Raw genomic sequence first — 17,912 nt, 5'->3', positions numbered from 1 at the left:
AGACCCTTTGGTGACGCTGACATGGGTTTCCGGACATGAAGGGATTCCAGGAATTGAGGGAGCGCACGGTGGCGCCAGGTGGAGTTCACCTGGTCTTGCCTGCGTGCCATTTGTCGAGCTACTGAACATAGTACATGAGATGGCCAGAACGGCGTGCCATCAACCGAGGGAGGACGAAGAAGTTACTGGTGTTTCCTAAAGGGTCATTGAGCACCTTAAAACGGGGTCATAACTGGATACTGGAATTCAGGAAATGAGGAGTCGAGGTTCGTCTGAGCCGCACGAACCATTCACCGGTCTTGCCTACATGCCATTTGTCGAGCTATTGAACATAGTATATGAGATGGCCAGAGCGGCGTCGGTGGCAGGATGGGATTCGACGTATGGTTGCCGTACAGCTAGGGCGTTCTGGCCTGTCATCGACCGAGGGAGGATGGATGTGTTACGAGCGTTCGATAAAAAGTCGCATGTCAGCGAGCATGGCAATACTGCACAATGACTTTTGCTGGAATTGTTTTGGTGAGGATGATGAGGAAACTATCGAGCACTTGCTCTGTTCATGTCCGGGTCTGCATGATGCAGGCTCTCCTTTTTGGAAAGGTGGTTCATCTGCTATATAGGTGATATTGTGAATGTATCTCTATGAGGTCTCCTTAGATTTTGTGGACGGGAAGGGATGGTTCCAAATGGAGTGACACAGTGCGACACGTCTTTGGAGAGAATTTTTTATACCCTCCTCCGAAAGATGGGGGTATATTAATTTCGTCATTCTGTATGTAACATGTCGAAATATTCGTCTGAGACCCCATAAAGTATATATATTCTTGATCGTCATGTAAGTTTAAGTCGATCTAGGCATGTCCGCCCGTCTGTCTGTCCGTCCTTCCGTCCGTCTCTCTGTCGAAAGCACGCAAACTTTCGAAGGCGTAAAGCTAGCCGCTTGAAATTTTGCACAAATACTTTATATTAGTGTAGGTCGGATGGGATTGTAAATGGACCAAATCGGTCCATGTATTGATATAGTTGCCATATAAACCGATCTTTGTTATTGACTTCTTGAGCCTCTAGAGGGCGCAATTCTCGTCCGACTTGACTGAAATTTTGCACGTGGTGTGTTGGTACTACTTTCAACAACTGCGCTAAATATGGTTTTGATATAACTGCCATATTAACGATCTTGGGTCATGATTTCTTGAGCCTCTAGAGTGCGCAATTCTCGTCCTATTTAACTGAAATTTTGCACGTAGTGTTTTGGTATCACTTCCAACAAGTGCGCTAAGTATGATTCAAATCGGTTTATAATCTGGCAAAGCTGTCATATAAATGGAACTTGGATCTTGATTTCTTGAGCCAATAGAGCGCGCCAATTCTCATGTGATCTGGCAGAAATTTTGCATGAGGTGTTTTGTTATGACTTCCAATAACTGTGCTAAGTATAGCGTAAATCGACACATAACCTGATATAACCGCCATATAACCGATCTTGGGTCTTGATTTCTTGAGCCTCTAGAGGGCGCAATTATCATCCGATTTGGAAGAAATTTTGTACAACGGCTTCTCTTATGGCCTTTAACATGCGTGTCTATTATGGTCTGAACCGATCAATAGCTTGATACAGCTCCCATATAAAACGATCTCTCGATTTCGTCTAACACTACAAAGTATATATATTATTGATCGTCCCAACGTTCTGAGTCGATTTAGCTATGTCCGTCCGTCCGTCTGTCGAAATCACGATAGCTGTCGAACGTGTAAAGCAAGCCGCTTGAAATTTTGCTCAGATACTTACCATTGATGTTGGTTGTCGGGGATTGCATATGGGCCATATAGGTTCAGATTTAGATATAGCTCCCATATAAACCGACCTCCCAATTTGACTTCTTGAGTCTATGGAAGCCACAGTTTTTCTCCGATTTGGCTGAATTTTTGAACATAGTGTTCTGTTCTGACTTCCAACCACTGTGCCAATCGGTCTATAACCTGATATTGCTCCCATATAAACCGATCTCCCGATTTGACTTTCTGAGCCCCTGGAAGCTGTAATTTTTGTCCGATTTGGCTGAAATCTGGCACATAGTGTTCTATTTTGACCTCCAACAACTGTGCCAAGTACGGTTTAGATCGGTGTATAACCAGATATACCTCCCATATAAACCGATCTCCCGATATGACTTCTTGAGCACCAGGAAGCCGCAATTTCATCCGATTTGGCTGAAATTTTGCATATAGTGTTCTGTTATGATTTAGCAGAATCCATGGTGGTGGGTTCCCAAGATTCGACCCAGCCGAACTTAGCACACTTTTACTTGTTTTACATGGCATAGTACCTCACAAATGTCACAAGCATTAGGAGGGGATACCCACCGCAGAAAAATTTTTCTGATGTTCTCGCCAGCATTCGAACCCAGAGGTTCAGCGTCAGGGGCGGATATGCTAACCTCTGCGCTACGGTGGCCTCCCTGTTTCTTTTTTTGTCACATCTCTCATAGTTTCTAGTGTATCATAGTGGGCCAAACTGGCCTCCGACTCACCTGTGGTGGGCCACCCATTCAACCTAACCTAACCTAAGGGTCCGCAGAGTCACACTGTTCGCTGTGTTGATTGATCACTACAACATCCCTCTTTTGTTGAATAGTCAGTGGGATTTTATCTGAGACACTGAATGCAATTTTACACCTTATGCCTCTCGATATCCAAACCTAATATCTTTACAACTGTCTTCTCTTACCTAATCCAACCTAGATTAATTTATGAGGGATCTATCTATTTGCAATTTCTATCAATGTACAGACATTGAAACTTCTTATGACAGATGCTTTATATTGTTGAAACAATGTGTTAGGTTACTTACTTTTAAAGGAAAGGCGGACAGACATCGATTCAGCTGTCAACATTTGGATCATAGGACCTTGGATCAATATTTTTTCGACTTGTTACATACAGAATATAACTTGGGGGTATTATAGCTATAATTGCAACATTTGCAGATGTTTGATGTGTTGGCCTTAAAAAACCCAAGTGAAGAAATTATATAATGAGCTATAATAGGCTATGAACAGTATACTCGTATGTGAATATGTAATTGAATTTGCAATTCCAAGTTGGGATGTAAAAATCATTGCGGAAGTCATTAAAGTATGATGATGATGGAAAATCATATGCCAATGTCATATCACACTGTAGCAATATATAATAGGTGCGTTTTATTTTGAATTTTACATTGACTAGACAAAAACAAGTAAAAAGGCGTTAAGTTCGGACAGGTCGAACCTTTGGGTACCCACCACCTCGGGTATCTATATAAACCACCTTTCGTCAAAATCTGGTGAAAAATTCATACCTTATGCCCCATAGCAACTATATCGAAATATGTTCCGATTTGGACCAAGTACTAATAAATCATTGTTCAATTGTGTATAACAAAATATTGGTCTTTTTAGTAGCTATAAAATTTCAGTGAAATCGGATTATAAATGCGCCTTTTATGGGACCAAGACTTTAAATAGAGATATCGGTCTATATGGCAGCTATATCCAAATCTGGACCGATTTGGGCCAAGTTGCAGAAAAATGTAGAAGGGCACAACTCACTGTCCCAATTTTCGGCCAAATCGGCCAATAAATGCGCCGTTTATGGCCCCAAAACCTTAAATTGAGAGATCGGTGTATATGGCAACTATATTCAAATCTGGACCGATCTAGACCAAATTGAAGAAGGATGTCGAAGGGCCTAACACAACACACTGTCCCAAATTTCGGCGATATCGGACAATAAATACGCCTTTTATGGCCCCAAAACCTTAAATCGAGAGATCGGTCTATATGGCAGCTATTTCCAAATCTGGACCGATCTGTGCCATATTGCAGAAGTATGTCGAGTGGAAACTGTCCCAAATTCGGCGATATCGGACAATAACAGCGCCTTTTATGGGCCCTAAACCTTAAATCGAGAGATCGGTCTATATGGCAGCTTTATGCAAATCTTGATCGATCTAGGCCAAATTGCAGGTATATATCGAGGGGCTTAACTTAAATCACTATCCCAAATTTCGGCGACATAGGACAATAACAGCGCCTTTTATGGCCCCAAAACCTTATCGGACGAGAGATCGGTCTATATGGCAGCTATATTCAAATCTGGACCGATCTGAGCCAAATTGAAGAAGGATGGTGAAGGTCCTAACATAACTTACTATCCCAATTTTCGGCTAAATCGGACAATAAATGCGCCGTTTATGGCTCCAAAACCTTAAATTGAGAGATCGGTCTATATGGCAACTATATTCAAATCTGGACCGATCTAGACTAAATTGAACAAGTAAGAAAGCGTTAAGTTCGGCCGGGCCGAACTTTGGATACCCACCACCTCGGGTATATATGTGAACCACATTTCGTCAAATTCCAGTGAAAAATGTATACCTTATGCAGCATAGCAGCTCTATAGATATCATCCGATTTAGACCAAATGCTTATAAGTACATGTCATTGTTCAACCGAGAGATCGGTCTATATAGCAGCTATATCCAAATCTGGACCGATCTGAGTCAAATTGAAGATAAATATCGAAGGGCCCAACACAAGTCATTGTCCCAAATTTCGGCGACATCGGACAATAAATGCGTCTTTTATGGGCCCAAAACCTTAAATCGAGAGATCGGTTTATATGGCAGCTATATCCAAATCTGAACCGATCAGGGCCAAATAGAAGAAAGATGTCGAAGGGCCTAAGGCAACTCACTGTCCCAAATTTCAGCAAAATCGGATAATAAATGTGGCTTTTATGGGCCTAAGACCATAAATCGGAGAATCGGTCTATATGGAAGCTATATCCAAATCTGGGCCGATCTAAACCAAATTGAAGAAGAATGTCGAAGGGCTCAACATAACTCACTGTCCCAAATTTCAGCAAAATCGGATAATAAATGTGGCTTTTATGGGCCTAAGACCATAAATCGGAGGATCGGTCTATATGGCAGCTATATCCAAATTTGGGCCGATCTGGACCAAATTGACGAAGGATGTCGAAGGGCTCAACGCAACTCACTGTCCCAAATTTCAGCAAAATCGGATAATAAATGTGGCTTTTATGGGCCTAAGACAATAAATCGGAGGAGCGGTCTATATGGCAGCTATATCCAAATTTAAACCGATCTCGGCAAAATTGACGAAGGATGTCGAAGGGATCAACGCAACTCACTGTCCCAAATTTCAGCAAAATCGGATAATAAATGTGGCTTTTATGGGCCTAAGACCATAAATCTGAGGATCGGTCTATATGGCAGCTGTATCCAAATTTGGACCGATCTGAGCTAAATTGACGAAGGATGTCGAAGGGCCCAACGCAACTCACTGTCCCAAATTTCAGCAAAATCGGATAATAAATGTGGCTTTTATGGGCCTAAGACCCTAAATCGGCGGATCGGTCTATATGGGGGCTATATCAAGATATAGTCCGATATAGCCCATCTTCGAACTTAACCTGCTTATGGACAAAAAAAGAATCTATGCAAAATTTCAGCTCAATATCTCAATTTTTAAAGACTGTAGCGTGATTTCAACAGACAGACGGACAGACGGACGGACATGTCTAGATCGTCTTAGATTTTTACGCTGATCAAGAATATATATACTTTATAGGGTCGGAAATGGATATTTCGATGTGTTGCAAACGGAATGACAAAATGAATATACCCCCATCCTTCGGTGGTGGGTATAAAAAGGATGTCGAAGGGCCTAACACAACACACTGTCCCAAATTTGGGCGACATCGGACAATAAATGCGCCTTTTATGGGCGGAAGACCTTAAATCGAGAGATCGATCTATATGGCAGCTGTATCCAAATCTGGACCGATCTGGGCCAAATTAAAGAAGGATGTCGAAGGGCCTTGCACAACTCACTGTCCCATATTTTGGCAAAATCGGACAATAAATGCGCCTTTTATGGGCCTAAGACCCTAAATCGGCGGATCGGTCTATATGACAGCTATATCAAAATCTGAACTGATCTGGGCCAAATTGAAGAAGGATGTCGAAGGGCCTAACACAACTCACTGTCCCAAATTTTGGCAATATCGGACAATAAATGCGCCTTTGATGGGCCTAAGACCCTAAATCGGCCGATCGGTCTATATGACAGCTATATCCAAATCTAAACTGATCTGGGCCAATTTGAAGAAGGATGTCGAGTGGCCTAACACAACTCACTGTCTCAAATTTCGGCAAAATCGGATAATAAATGTGGCTTTATGGGCCTAAGACCCTAAATCGGCAGATCGGTCTATATGGGGGCTATATCAAGATATAGTCCGATTTAGCCCATCTTCGAACTTAACCTGCTTATGGACGAAAAAAGAATCTGTGCAAAATTTCAGCTCAATATCTCTATTTTTAAAGACTGTAGTGAATTTCAACAGACAGACGGACGGGCATGGCTAGATCGTCTTAGATTTTTACGCTGAACAAGAATATAAACTTGATCAGCGTAATATTTTATGGGGTCTGAAACGAATATTTAGAGGAGTTACAAACAATGAATGTCGAAATTAGTATACCCCATCCTTCGGTGGTGGGTATAAAACATACTTAGTTGTCTAGTATGTCTAGGAACAGAAAAGTTTTCCTTCCCTCCGTTTCTGAAAGCTTCTTATCTAATTTCTATGGGAAGCAATCCCAGGTGTCATCATGGAGAGGCCAGAGTTCACAGTTAAAAAAGGAATTTTAAGTGGTGAGTTTCTCTACATCAATGAGCTAATAGCATAAGTTAGTTAGTTCTCATTGCTATGCGTTGAGTTCACCTTGGCCCTATAAGATGTTAAAATTCAGTTAAGAAGTTCTGAAAACCTTATCCAAATCATCATATGAGAACAAAAGTGCCAATATCAGATCACACCCATATTTAATAGGATTTAAATTGAAACAAAGAAATTATTATGCAAGAGGCACTTTCGTTTTCCCACATCTAAATTTATCTTTCAAAGATCAAAAAAAGTAGCGAATATTCAAACATTGACATTAGAATGTTATTGTCATGCTATATCAAATTCTAAGAACTTTATTATTCATTCTGGATTTTTTGCCGATGTTGGTTTATAGATACAAATATCATAATACTAAATGAGAATAAATTAGAAGCGAAAGAATATAAAAAACAACATTCAATTCAAACTTTAGATTTATGCCTGGTGTTTGTCTGCAAGATAAACTCAACTCCCATCATTCATAACTGCAAACATTCGTCAATATAAACCGGCTAATTTCTGATTCATCAACTGGTTGTAGAATGAATGAAGATTAGGGAAAAACCGCAGAGTTTGAATAAGATAACACTGAAAGAAATTGTTGGAATGTTTCAACCTCTACATCTAGAAATTTTTTCAACTGCATTCTCCACCATGGATGGCATTTGTCAAGTTCTTTGATTGACATTTGCAAATAGAAAAACACCAGTCATAGAAAAACACCACCTCCAAAATTTCAGGGAAATCGAGTAATAATTGTGCCCTCCAGAGGCTCAAACTGGGAGATCGGTTTATATGGAGCCTATATCAAGTTATATACTGATTTAGACCGTACTTGGAACTGTTGTTGGAAGTCATACCAAAACGACCTATACAGAATTTCAACCATATTGGATTAGAATTGCGCCCTCTAGACGCCCAAGAAGTCTAATCGGGAGATCGGTTTATATGGCGCCTATATCAGGTTATGGACTGATTAAAACCAAACTTAACACACTTGTTGTAACTCAAAATAATTGGGCCAAACACTTCATATAAAATTTCGGTCAAATCGTGTAAGAATTGCGCCCTATAGAAGCTCAAGAAGTCAAGACCCAAGATCGGTTTATATTCAGCTATATCAGGGTATGGACCGATTTTAACTAACACCGTTGTTGGAAGTCATAGCGAAACACGTCATGCAAAATTTCAGCCAAATCGGAAAAGAATTGCGCCCTCTAGAGGCATAAGATGTGTTATCGGTAGATCGATTTATATGGCTGCTATATCACGTTATGGACTAATTTAGACTTTACTTGGCACAGTTATTGGTAGTCACACCCGAACACTTTATGCTAATTTCAGCCAAATTGAATAAGAATTGCGCCCTCTAGAAGCTCTAGAAGTCAAGACCCAAGATCGGTTTATATTCTGCTATATCAGGTATGGACCGATTTTAACTAACACCGTTGTTGGAAGTCATAACGAAACACGTCATACAAAATTTCAGCCAAATCGGAAAGGAATTGCGCCCTCTAGAGGCATAACAAGGTTAATCGGTAGATCGGTTTATATGGCTGTTATATCACGTTATGGACGTATTTAGTCACACAAGAACATTTCATGCTAAATTTCAGCCAAATCGGATAAAAATTGTGCCCTCTAAAAGTCAAGACCCAAGGTCGGTTTATATGGCTGCTATATCAGATTATCAACCGATTTACACCCTACCTGGCACAGTTGTCGGAAGTAATACCAAAACACCAAGTGCAAAATTTCAGCCACATTGGATAAAAATTGCGCCCTCTAGAAGCTCTAGAAGTCAAGACCCAAGGTCGGTTTATATGGCAGCTATATCAGATTATCAACCGATTTCGACCCTACCTGGCACAGTTGTCGGAAGTAATACCAAATCACCACGTGCAAAATTTCCGCCAAATCGGATAAGAATTGCGCCCTCTAGAAGCTCAAGAAGTCAATACCCAAGATCGGTTATATGGCAGCTTTATCAAAACATGGACCAATATGACCCATTTACACTAATGAGAAGGATTTTGTGCGAAATTTCAAGCACCTTGCTTTATTTCTTCGAAAGTTAGCGTGCTTTCGGTAGACGGACGGACGGACATAGCTTGATCGACTTTAAATGTCATTACGATTAAGAATATATTAGACGCATATTTCGGAAAGAACTCGAAAAGTGCGATCAGTGGTGGAGGGTATATAAGATTCGGCCCGGCCGAACTTAGCACGCTTTTGCTTTTTTTTTGAAAAGTTTAGTCAAGGTCGATATATTTGAATTTGTAGGGCTATTTGTGAACCGATTGAGAATTTTTTTGGAAATGTTACAAAATTCTACGAGAATTTCAGACAAGTAAAAGCATGCTAAGTTCGGGCGGGCCGAATCTTGGGAAGTCATCACCATGGATTCTGCTAAAAATTTATACAAAAAAAAGTTATTTGAAGGGCATAATTTCATTCTATTTACATACCAAACTTCTGTCATACCAGCAAAAATTAAGCCTTCTAGGAACCGAACCAGCATAATCAAAAGACCGTTTTATATGGGAGCTATATCTGGTTATAGACCAATTTGGACTGTATTTGGGACAGTTTCTGAAGTCGTAACAGGGAACTCCATGCAAAATTTCAGCCAAATTGGATAAAAATTGCGTCTTCCAGGGGCTCAAGAAGTCACATCGGGAGAACTGTTTATATGGGAGCTATATCAGGTTTTAGACGGATTTGGACCTTACTTGGCTCAGTTGTTGGAAGTCGTCACACAACACGGTGTGTGATGTCAGCCAAATCGGATGAAAATTTCGGCTTTTAAGGTCTCAAGAAGTCTAATCGGGAGATCGGTTTATATGGTAGCTATATCTAAATCTGAACCGATATGGCCCATTTGCAATCTCTAACGACCTACATCAATATTAAGTATCTGTGCAAAACAGCTAGCTATTCGCTTTCGACCGCTATCGCGATTTCGACAGACGGACATGGTTATATTGACTCAGGATGTCGAGACGATCAAGAATATATACATTTGATGGGGTCTTAGACGAATATTTCGAGGTGTTGTAAAAGGAATGACTAGATTAGTACACCCCCATCCTAAGGTGGAGGGTATAAAAATAGTAAAGGTAAAATATAAAATTTGGCGTAAAAAATTCCTCCCCAAAAAACTCCAATTTTTGCTCCGAATCCCCAAAGATTACAAGTCAAGAATTTAGTCCCCATTTTCAAAAATAAGTCCATAATACTGGCAACACTGCTCAAGACAAATATTTCCTCTGTGAATGTCTGCTGAAAACAGAGTTGTTCTCTAAGGGCGACAAAGGCTCTATAGTGCTTCAGTAGATATTACTAGTTTCTCAACTTCCCATCTTATAGTTGCTCTGATGATAGGATACCTAATTTCTGCCCATGAAGTTCTAGGCGCTGGTATGATACCTAAGAAACCCCTAAGAAGAAATAGCAATCAACTATTAACAGTATTTTTTTTCTAAGAGTACCGCTAAATGCCATCAATTAGTTGCTCATATTTAAATAATTATTATGGTTATTCTAGTATTTTTATTGAAATGTCAAAATTGGACTTTCGTCTAGATGACCTCTAAACAGGTTCAAAGAGTGACGACCAACACCAACCTCTTGGAAAACTAAGATATCAGAGGACGTTTTTATACCCACCACCGAAGGATGGGGGTATATTCATTTTGTCATTCCGTTTGTAACACATCGAAATATCCACTTCAGACCAAGTATATGTAGGCAGTTTAATTTCGAAGATGGGCTATATCGGACTATATCTTGATAAAGCCCCCATATAGAGCGATCTGCCTATTAAAGGTGCTAGGTCCATAAAAGCCACATTTATTATCCGATGTTGCTCAAATTTGAACAAATTTGAAACAGTGAGTTCTGGTATGCCACTCGACATACTTCTTCGGTTTGGCCCAGATCGGTCCAGATTTGGATATAGCTGCCATATAGACCGATCTGCCGATTGAAGGTCTTGGGTTCATACAAGGCGCATATGTGGTCCGATTTCGCTGAAATTTGGGACAGGGAGTTATGTTAGGCCACTTGACATCCTTCTTCAATTTGACCCACATCAGTCGAGATTTTGATATAGCTGCCGTATAGAACGATTTGCCGATTTAAGGTCTTGGGCTCTTAAAAGGCTGATTTATTGTCCGATTTCGCTGAAATTTAAAATTTCGAGTTGTGTTAGGCCACTTGACATCCTTATTCAATTTGACCCAGATCGGTCCAGATTTGGATATAGCTGCCATATAGACCGATCTATCGATTAAAGGTCTTGGGCTCTTAAAAGGTGCATTTATTGTCCGATTTCGCTGAAATTTAAGACTTCGAGTTATGCTAAGCCACTTGACATCCTTCTTCAATTTATTTATATTATTCTTAAAGACGGCCCAGATCGGTCAAGATTTCGATATAGTTGTCAGAAAGACCGATATCTCGATTTAAGGTCTTGGCCCCATAAAAGGCGCATTTATTATCCGATTTCGCTGAAATTTGACACAGAGACTTATGTTAGGCTTTTCGACAATCGTGGGTATATGGTTCAGATCGGTCTATATTTGGATATAGCTCCCAAAAAGGCCAATTGTATTTATAAGACCACTAAATGTCCGTGTAGTGTTTGGTGCGAATCGCATTATATCTCGATATAGCTGCTATGGATGCATAAATAACGCATTTTTCACCGGACTATGACGAAATGTGGTTTACATATATACCCGAGTTGGTGGGTATCCAAAGTTTGGCTCAGCCGAACTTAATGCCTTTTTACTTGTTATTCTACAATCTAATTCTTAGATTGTGTTGTGACGAGAGCGGTCTAGCAGGTTTCCCCCTACCGCCTTTTAGTCTCAGTGGTTCAACGATGATGTCGTCGAGTTTTATAACGTCACCTCTCTCAACACATGAATGATTCGCCGGCTGTGTTGACAACATGTGTGCATCTTAAAATGTGATCGCACCTTTCCAAACATACAATCATATATGAGTGATCTAAGGTAAGTGGCAAAGGCGCGTTGTGAATATGAATTAAATCCGTCTTAGAAATCACTTGGTTATATTTAGAAAATTATTACATATATGCAACCCAGTACCTGGCGTTAAATAGGTTTTTTGCTGCATTTTATTTGGATTTATTTTTTGCTTGTTTCAAGAATATTGCCATTTCAATTATAACACGTTGAGATATGTGAAATGATTCTTGGGGTTTTTCGTACTTTAGAATGAATGAATATAAATAAAGTAGGCAAATAATTGCGGTTTGTGATGTTTTCATACTGAATTCAACTTAATTGGTTGCCAAATGGCAAATAATGTTAAAAACTTGTCATTAACCGTAATGTGTTCCCATGACTACAATTGAAGGAAATGATGCGAAGGTTAGGTTAGGTTGAGTGGGTTACTCACCAAAGGTGAGTTCACTCGGAGGTCAATGGGTCACATTGTGGTCCCTTGAAGGAAAGGAAAGAGAAAGAAGATGTGAGACCTCGGACTATTATACACAAGTAAAAGAAAAACAGAACCCGAGTGGCGGGTGAAGAACGCCCATCCCCATCCAAGAAAGGATGTACCTACGCCGAAGCTTATGGCACGCCCCGACGGAACAACAAATCTCAGAAGACCTACCAGAGGTCCTTCGTAATTTCACCCAGATTGCTTAAGAAACGGCTCCCCAGAAAGGAGAGCCTAAGTCCCTGCAGACCCGGACATAAACAGCAAGTGCTCGATAGTCTCCTTCCTATCCTCATCGAAACAACTCCTGCAGAAGTCATTGTGCGGTATTCCCATGTTTATCTCCATGCGGCCTATGCCACAGTGCCCGGTTATGACTCCTGTTGAGGTAGCCATCGACCTCGTATCGAATGTCAGATACTCCCTTGTCCTCCTCAGGTCTATGACAGGCCAGAGCGCCTTTGCAATCCGGCAACCATCCACCGAGTCCCATCTTGCCACCGACGCCGCTTTGGCCATCCCCTCTACTGTGTTCAATAGCTTAATAAATGGCACGTAGGTAAGACCGGTGGCTGGTCCGCCGGGCGCAGACGAACCCCTTCTGGCGCATTCGTCCGCCCTTTCATTTCCTGGAACCCATGGCAGTGTCATATCGTGGACCCGGAGTCTATCCAGGGACTCCAAACAATCCGCCACGCATCGACCTCGACTTCACCATCCTCGACCTCTAAGCTTTGGGGGCTGCAAATCCCTTACCGGAATTTCTCTTATGGCTACTGTAATGGCACAGACCTCGGCCTGAAAGACCGTACACTTGTTCGGTAGTATCAGAGTCATACCGATATAGAGTGCGTCAGAGTTGACCCCTAATCTAGTCCCTGACTCCACCTTGGAGCCATCGGTGTAGATCGAGGTCTCATTCTCCTCAAGTACAGCATTCGCTCTCCATTCATCTCTCCCAGGAAACAGAATCGCGAAAGCCATTACTCCAGTCGGCACTGGTGCCAGGTAGTCGCATACTTCCTCAGTCTACCCTCCGCATTCATAAAACCTAGATGGAATTGTGGCCTCAACCGTCCTCCTTCAGCATGCCGAGCTCCCTTAGCCTAAGTGCGACCTTGGTGGTGCAATTCCGAATATAGGCCTCAATGGGCTGCATATCCAGCATAGCTTCGTGCCATCCCCACCGATATCCATTAGAATTACATTAATCACGAATTTCCATAGAGTCATCGAGAACACCCCTCCATGGGGCGTTCCGCTGGTCACCCGCCTCCTGACCACACTATCTCCCAGGTTCGCATTAATAATCCTGTCAAAAAGCATATTATTGTTCCACTGGGAGTTTAAGGGGGTGAATCCCCGTGCGGTCCAGTGCGGCGACTATCTATCCTACCTCCATATTATTGAAGGCCTCCTCAATATCCGAAAAGGCTGCCAAAGTGTACTCCCTCTTTCGAAGAGACGTCTCGACCACCCGTGAAAGGCCGTCTTCACCGACCTGCCTTTGAGGCATGCGTGTTGTACCCCTATGAAGTTTTCCGGCGTCAGTCTCCCTCTCACCTTCAGGTCAATCAGTCTTTCCAGTGTTTTCAGTAAAAACAATGACAGACTAATAAGACTGTAATCTTTCGTGTGGTATATTCTTCCCGCCTTGGGGTTAAAGATCACCTTGAGCTCTCCCATGCCCTTAGAATGTAGGACCATGCAAGACTCACTCGGAAAACCCGCTCAAGCCAGGGCAGGGTGACTCCAAGCGACTTCTGCAGCAGTGCCGGGATAATTCCGTCAGGTCCGGTCGACATAAATGGTTGGAAAGTGGGGACTGCCCACACTATCTTCTCTACGTCAACGATGTGCCTGATAAGGTCATCCCTTATGGCCTCATATGTAGGTATTGCGATATTTTGATCGCCGACCTCTTCCTGGTCACGCATGGGAAATGCGCCTCCATCAAAAGTTCCGCCGTCTCCTGGCCACTCTCGGTGTAAGTACCGCCCTTCCTTCCTCATGGACCTAGGCCTGATGGGTTCCTTCGAGAGCACTTTGTGCAACCTTAATGCCTCACTAGTGCTTTCCAAATCTCCACAGAATTTCTCCCAGAAACTCTTCTTCGCTTTCCTCCACTCCTTTTTGAATTTGCTAAGGGCGTCGAGACACTCGTCCCTGCCCTCTGAGGTGTTCTCTCTCTTGCCCTTATTAAAAAGTCTTCTACTCTCCCTCCTGAGCAACTTCAGCTCCGAACCATGACTCGCTGGTTTTAAGTGGTGGTACTCGTTCGGGACATGACTTTAAAAAGACTTCGTTCAGGCATCCCCTGAAAAGATCTACTGCGGCCTCCAGTTCCTTTGCGTCTTCCTGAGGCCCCCTAGCAGGCCTCAGTGTCTGCATCTGTTCCCTGAACTTCTTCCAGTCAGACCTCCTAGGGTTTCTGTATAGTATCCTCTTCCCCCTCTTGTGCTCGATCTGAAAACATATCCTATAGCGATCCGGAAAGGAGCACTGGGTGGAAACGTTCCAGTCCAGACCTTCACCGTTATATCTATAACCTATTCCCTGATCCAGTTGTAGAAAGTGGGGGTATTGCCCCTATTGCATACAACCAGACCCGAGGACAAAATGAAATCAAAAAGGGGATCACCTCTTCCATTGGTATCCAGACTTCCAGAGAGTCTGTGGTGTGCATTGGCGTCAATCGCCAGCGCAAGGTCATGCCCCTTCTCCTCGCACCAACCGACCAGAGCCCGCACTGTGTCAGAATGGGGTTGTTCACATCGTAAGGTAGGTACATGGAGTCTTTGCAAGCCACTACTGTTAGGTCTTCATATACATCAGGCCCTTATCTGGGCCTGATGTTATGAGCGCGGTGCTTCTACTGGCAGTCTAGGTTTTGTCACATACGGCACAGACAAGACCGAGACCGCCAGTGGAAGCACCGCGCGCATAACATCAGGCCCAGATAAGGGCATAACTGTTAAGCCGAGGTCTTTCATTGATACGAAATTCTTCATTCATTTTGAATACAGGGGCAAACACCTATGAAATGGATCAAATATAAAACGATTAATACAATTTGGTATTGTTCTAATCACAAAACTGGTATAAGTATTAGATTTTTTTTACCACTGTATGGTATAACAACAATGCCATTTGGCATGTATGAAATAGAAAATGATTATTACCATTTGCTAGTATCCTTATGTTCGGGTTTTTTGGTGAGCATGGTATTAAAACAGTGCCGTATGGCATGAATGAATGAAATAAAAAATTCTTGATGCCGTATGGTATTATCTTTATCACCAAACTGATATAAGTTTTAGGTTTTTTTTTGGAATATATGACAAGTTCTTGATTTAAAGTCAGTTGAGGTCTCGAATTCCATCCATATTGGACAACAAACTTGAAAGCCTCCTTTCTAATACGAAGGCACGCTTCCACCACGGTCACTGTTAGATCGGTTACTAGCCAGTTAGGTTATAGTGGCAGTCTGCCATCAGACTCACTTAGACGTTTGCGTCCATAATGCCTTGCCACAATATGCCTTGCATTTTAAAAAGTTTTTGCCATTTCGGATATCTTTGATGTTGTAAACTTCTAATTTAATGAAACCTGTCTTTGAACATACTTCGTATATGGTGATAATTTCCTTCATTTCAAGCATAGTAATAAAGCGACATTTGTATTATTTGCTTTAAGTTGTCGATTAAATCTCAGTATAAAGATAATAGCCATTCATATTCTAATCACAGCATTTTGATCTAATTGATGATTTGGGGTGTGAATTTGATGAGCATTTGGCTATAGCTGCCCATCCTGCAAACGTGCTAGAGTTATCGCTTCAGCCATCATGGGACAGATTGTAATTATGCACTTTGATTGGAATCACTGGGACAGACGTCTCCAAGACTTTTACAAATATTCCAATAAGACAGCTTTTAATAGATGTCAAATTTAAATCGATCAATTATTAAAACTGTTTATGCAAATTCTTGGAAGTTGATATTTTTTGAATGACATCAATTTCCTTACAAGTCAACAAGAATTAAATAAACTGATAGAAATTCTAAAATGTTTTTCAGAGTTTCAAACATATCCTTCAATGTGTCCATACTGGCATGAGTCCAGCAAACGTTATGCAAAGCAATCTTGATCTACGAGTCTTTAACGACAGACTGAAAGTGAGAAGAATACGAACTATGTGGAAATTGTTTCATTGGTGGTAATCAGGGATATGGAACGGAGCGGATTGGAGCGTGGAGTGAAGCCGAGCAGGCCTATTTTACCAGAGCGGCAGTGAAGCGTGAGCGAAAATTTTTGAACCCGGAGCGAAGCGTTCTCCAATCTCAAAATTCGCTTCGCCCCGACAAAATAAAAAGCTTTAATATACGCATTTTCATACCCTCCACCATAGGATGGGGGTATACTAATTTCGTCATTCTGGTTGTAGCACATCGAAATATTCCTCTAAGACCCCATAAAGTATATAAATTCTTGATCGCCATGACATTTTAAGTCGATCAATCCATGTCCGTGCATCCGTTCGTTTGTCGAAAGCACGCTAACTTTCGAAGTAGTAAGGCTAGGCTCTTGAAATTTTGCAGAAATACTTCTTATCAGTGTAGGTCGGTTGGGATTGTAAATGGGGCATATCGATCCATGTTTTGATATAGATGCCATATAAACCGATCTAGACTTCTTGAGTCACTAGAGGGCTTAATTCTTATCCGATTTGGCAGAATTTTGCATGAAGTGTTCCTTATGAACCATACTTATGTGCTAAGTATGGTTCAAATCGGTAAATAACCTGATATAGCAGCCATATAAACCGATCTTGGATCTTGACTTTTTAAGCCTCTAGACCATTTGTAACACCTCGAGATATTCTATATATATTCTTGATCATTTAGACATTCTGAGTTAGCTAAACTGTTGCATGTAAAGGGTGATTTTTTAGCTAATATCTTTTTGGCAACACCGGTTTCATCGTCAAACATCTTCAGTTTGGTCTACTATTAAACCTTGTATTGTCTTGCAAACCAACAACTCTTGTAAATTATTAAATTTTATTATAATTTTTGGCTCAATTGGAACGTAAGTAAGCATAATTGTCGATTTTGGAATGAAGATCAACCAGAGGCATTGCAAGAGCTACCAATGCATCCAGAAAAAGTCACAGCTTGGTTCGTTTTATGGGCTGGTGGAATTATTGGACTGTACTTCTTCAAAGATGATGCGAATCGTAACGTAACTTTGAATGGAGAGCTCTATCATGAGATGATATCCAACTTTTTTTTGCCCAAAATGACTTGTATGACATGCGGTTTCAACAAGACGGTGCCACATGCCACATAGCACGCGTAACAATGGAATTATTGAGAGGCGACAAATCACTGTTCTAAATTTCGGCGTAATCGGGTTATTAAGAACTCAGTCATAACTTTTAGATCCAAATCGGCAAATGGGTTCATATGGCAGCTATATCTAACTATAGCCTGTTATAGACCATATACGGTTCGATGCCTGGTGGCCTTGTGAACCTAAGTGTTGATAATTTCAGCGAAATTGTGTTTTAAATGCCTCTGTTATGGGCTTAAGACTCTTAATCGGCAGATCGGTTTTATAATAGCTATATCCAAATATGATTCGATGTTAGCTCAAATGCGCCAAGAGTTCACATGTAGAACGATATAAAGATG

At 41.4% G+C, this 17,912-nt stretch overlaps 1 long non-coding RNA gene across 1 annotated transcript; it reads left to right on the top strand.

Annotated features, from left to right (window-relative positions):
- Positions 1-15,879: 15,879 nt before the first annotated feature.
- On the top strand, positions 15,880-16,720 carry LOC131995937 (uncharacterized). The gene is made up of 2 exons (XR_009397698.1): positions 15,880-16,075; positions 16,296-16,720. It is a non-coding gene; the product is annotated as an uncharacterized LOC131995937 (long non-coding RNA).
- Positions 16,721-17,912: the final 1,192 nt, after the last annotated feature.

The sequence above is a fragment of the Stomoxys calcitrans genome, chromosome 3 (genome assembly GCF_963082655.1).
Source record: "Stomoxys calcitrans chromosome 3, idStoCalc2.1, whole genome shotgun sequence".
Taxonomy (NCBI): Eukaryota; Metazoa; Arthropoda; class Insecta; order Diptera; family Muscidae; genus Stomoxys; species Stomoxys calcitrans.
Note: the sequence above shows the minus strand (reverse complement) of the source record. Positions and strands in the feature narration are given on the sequence as shown.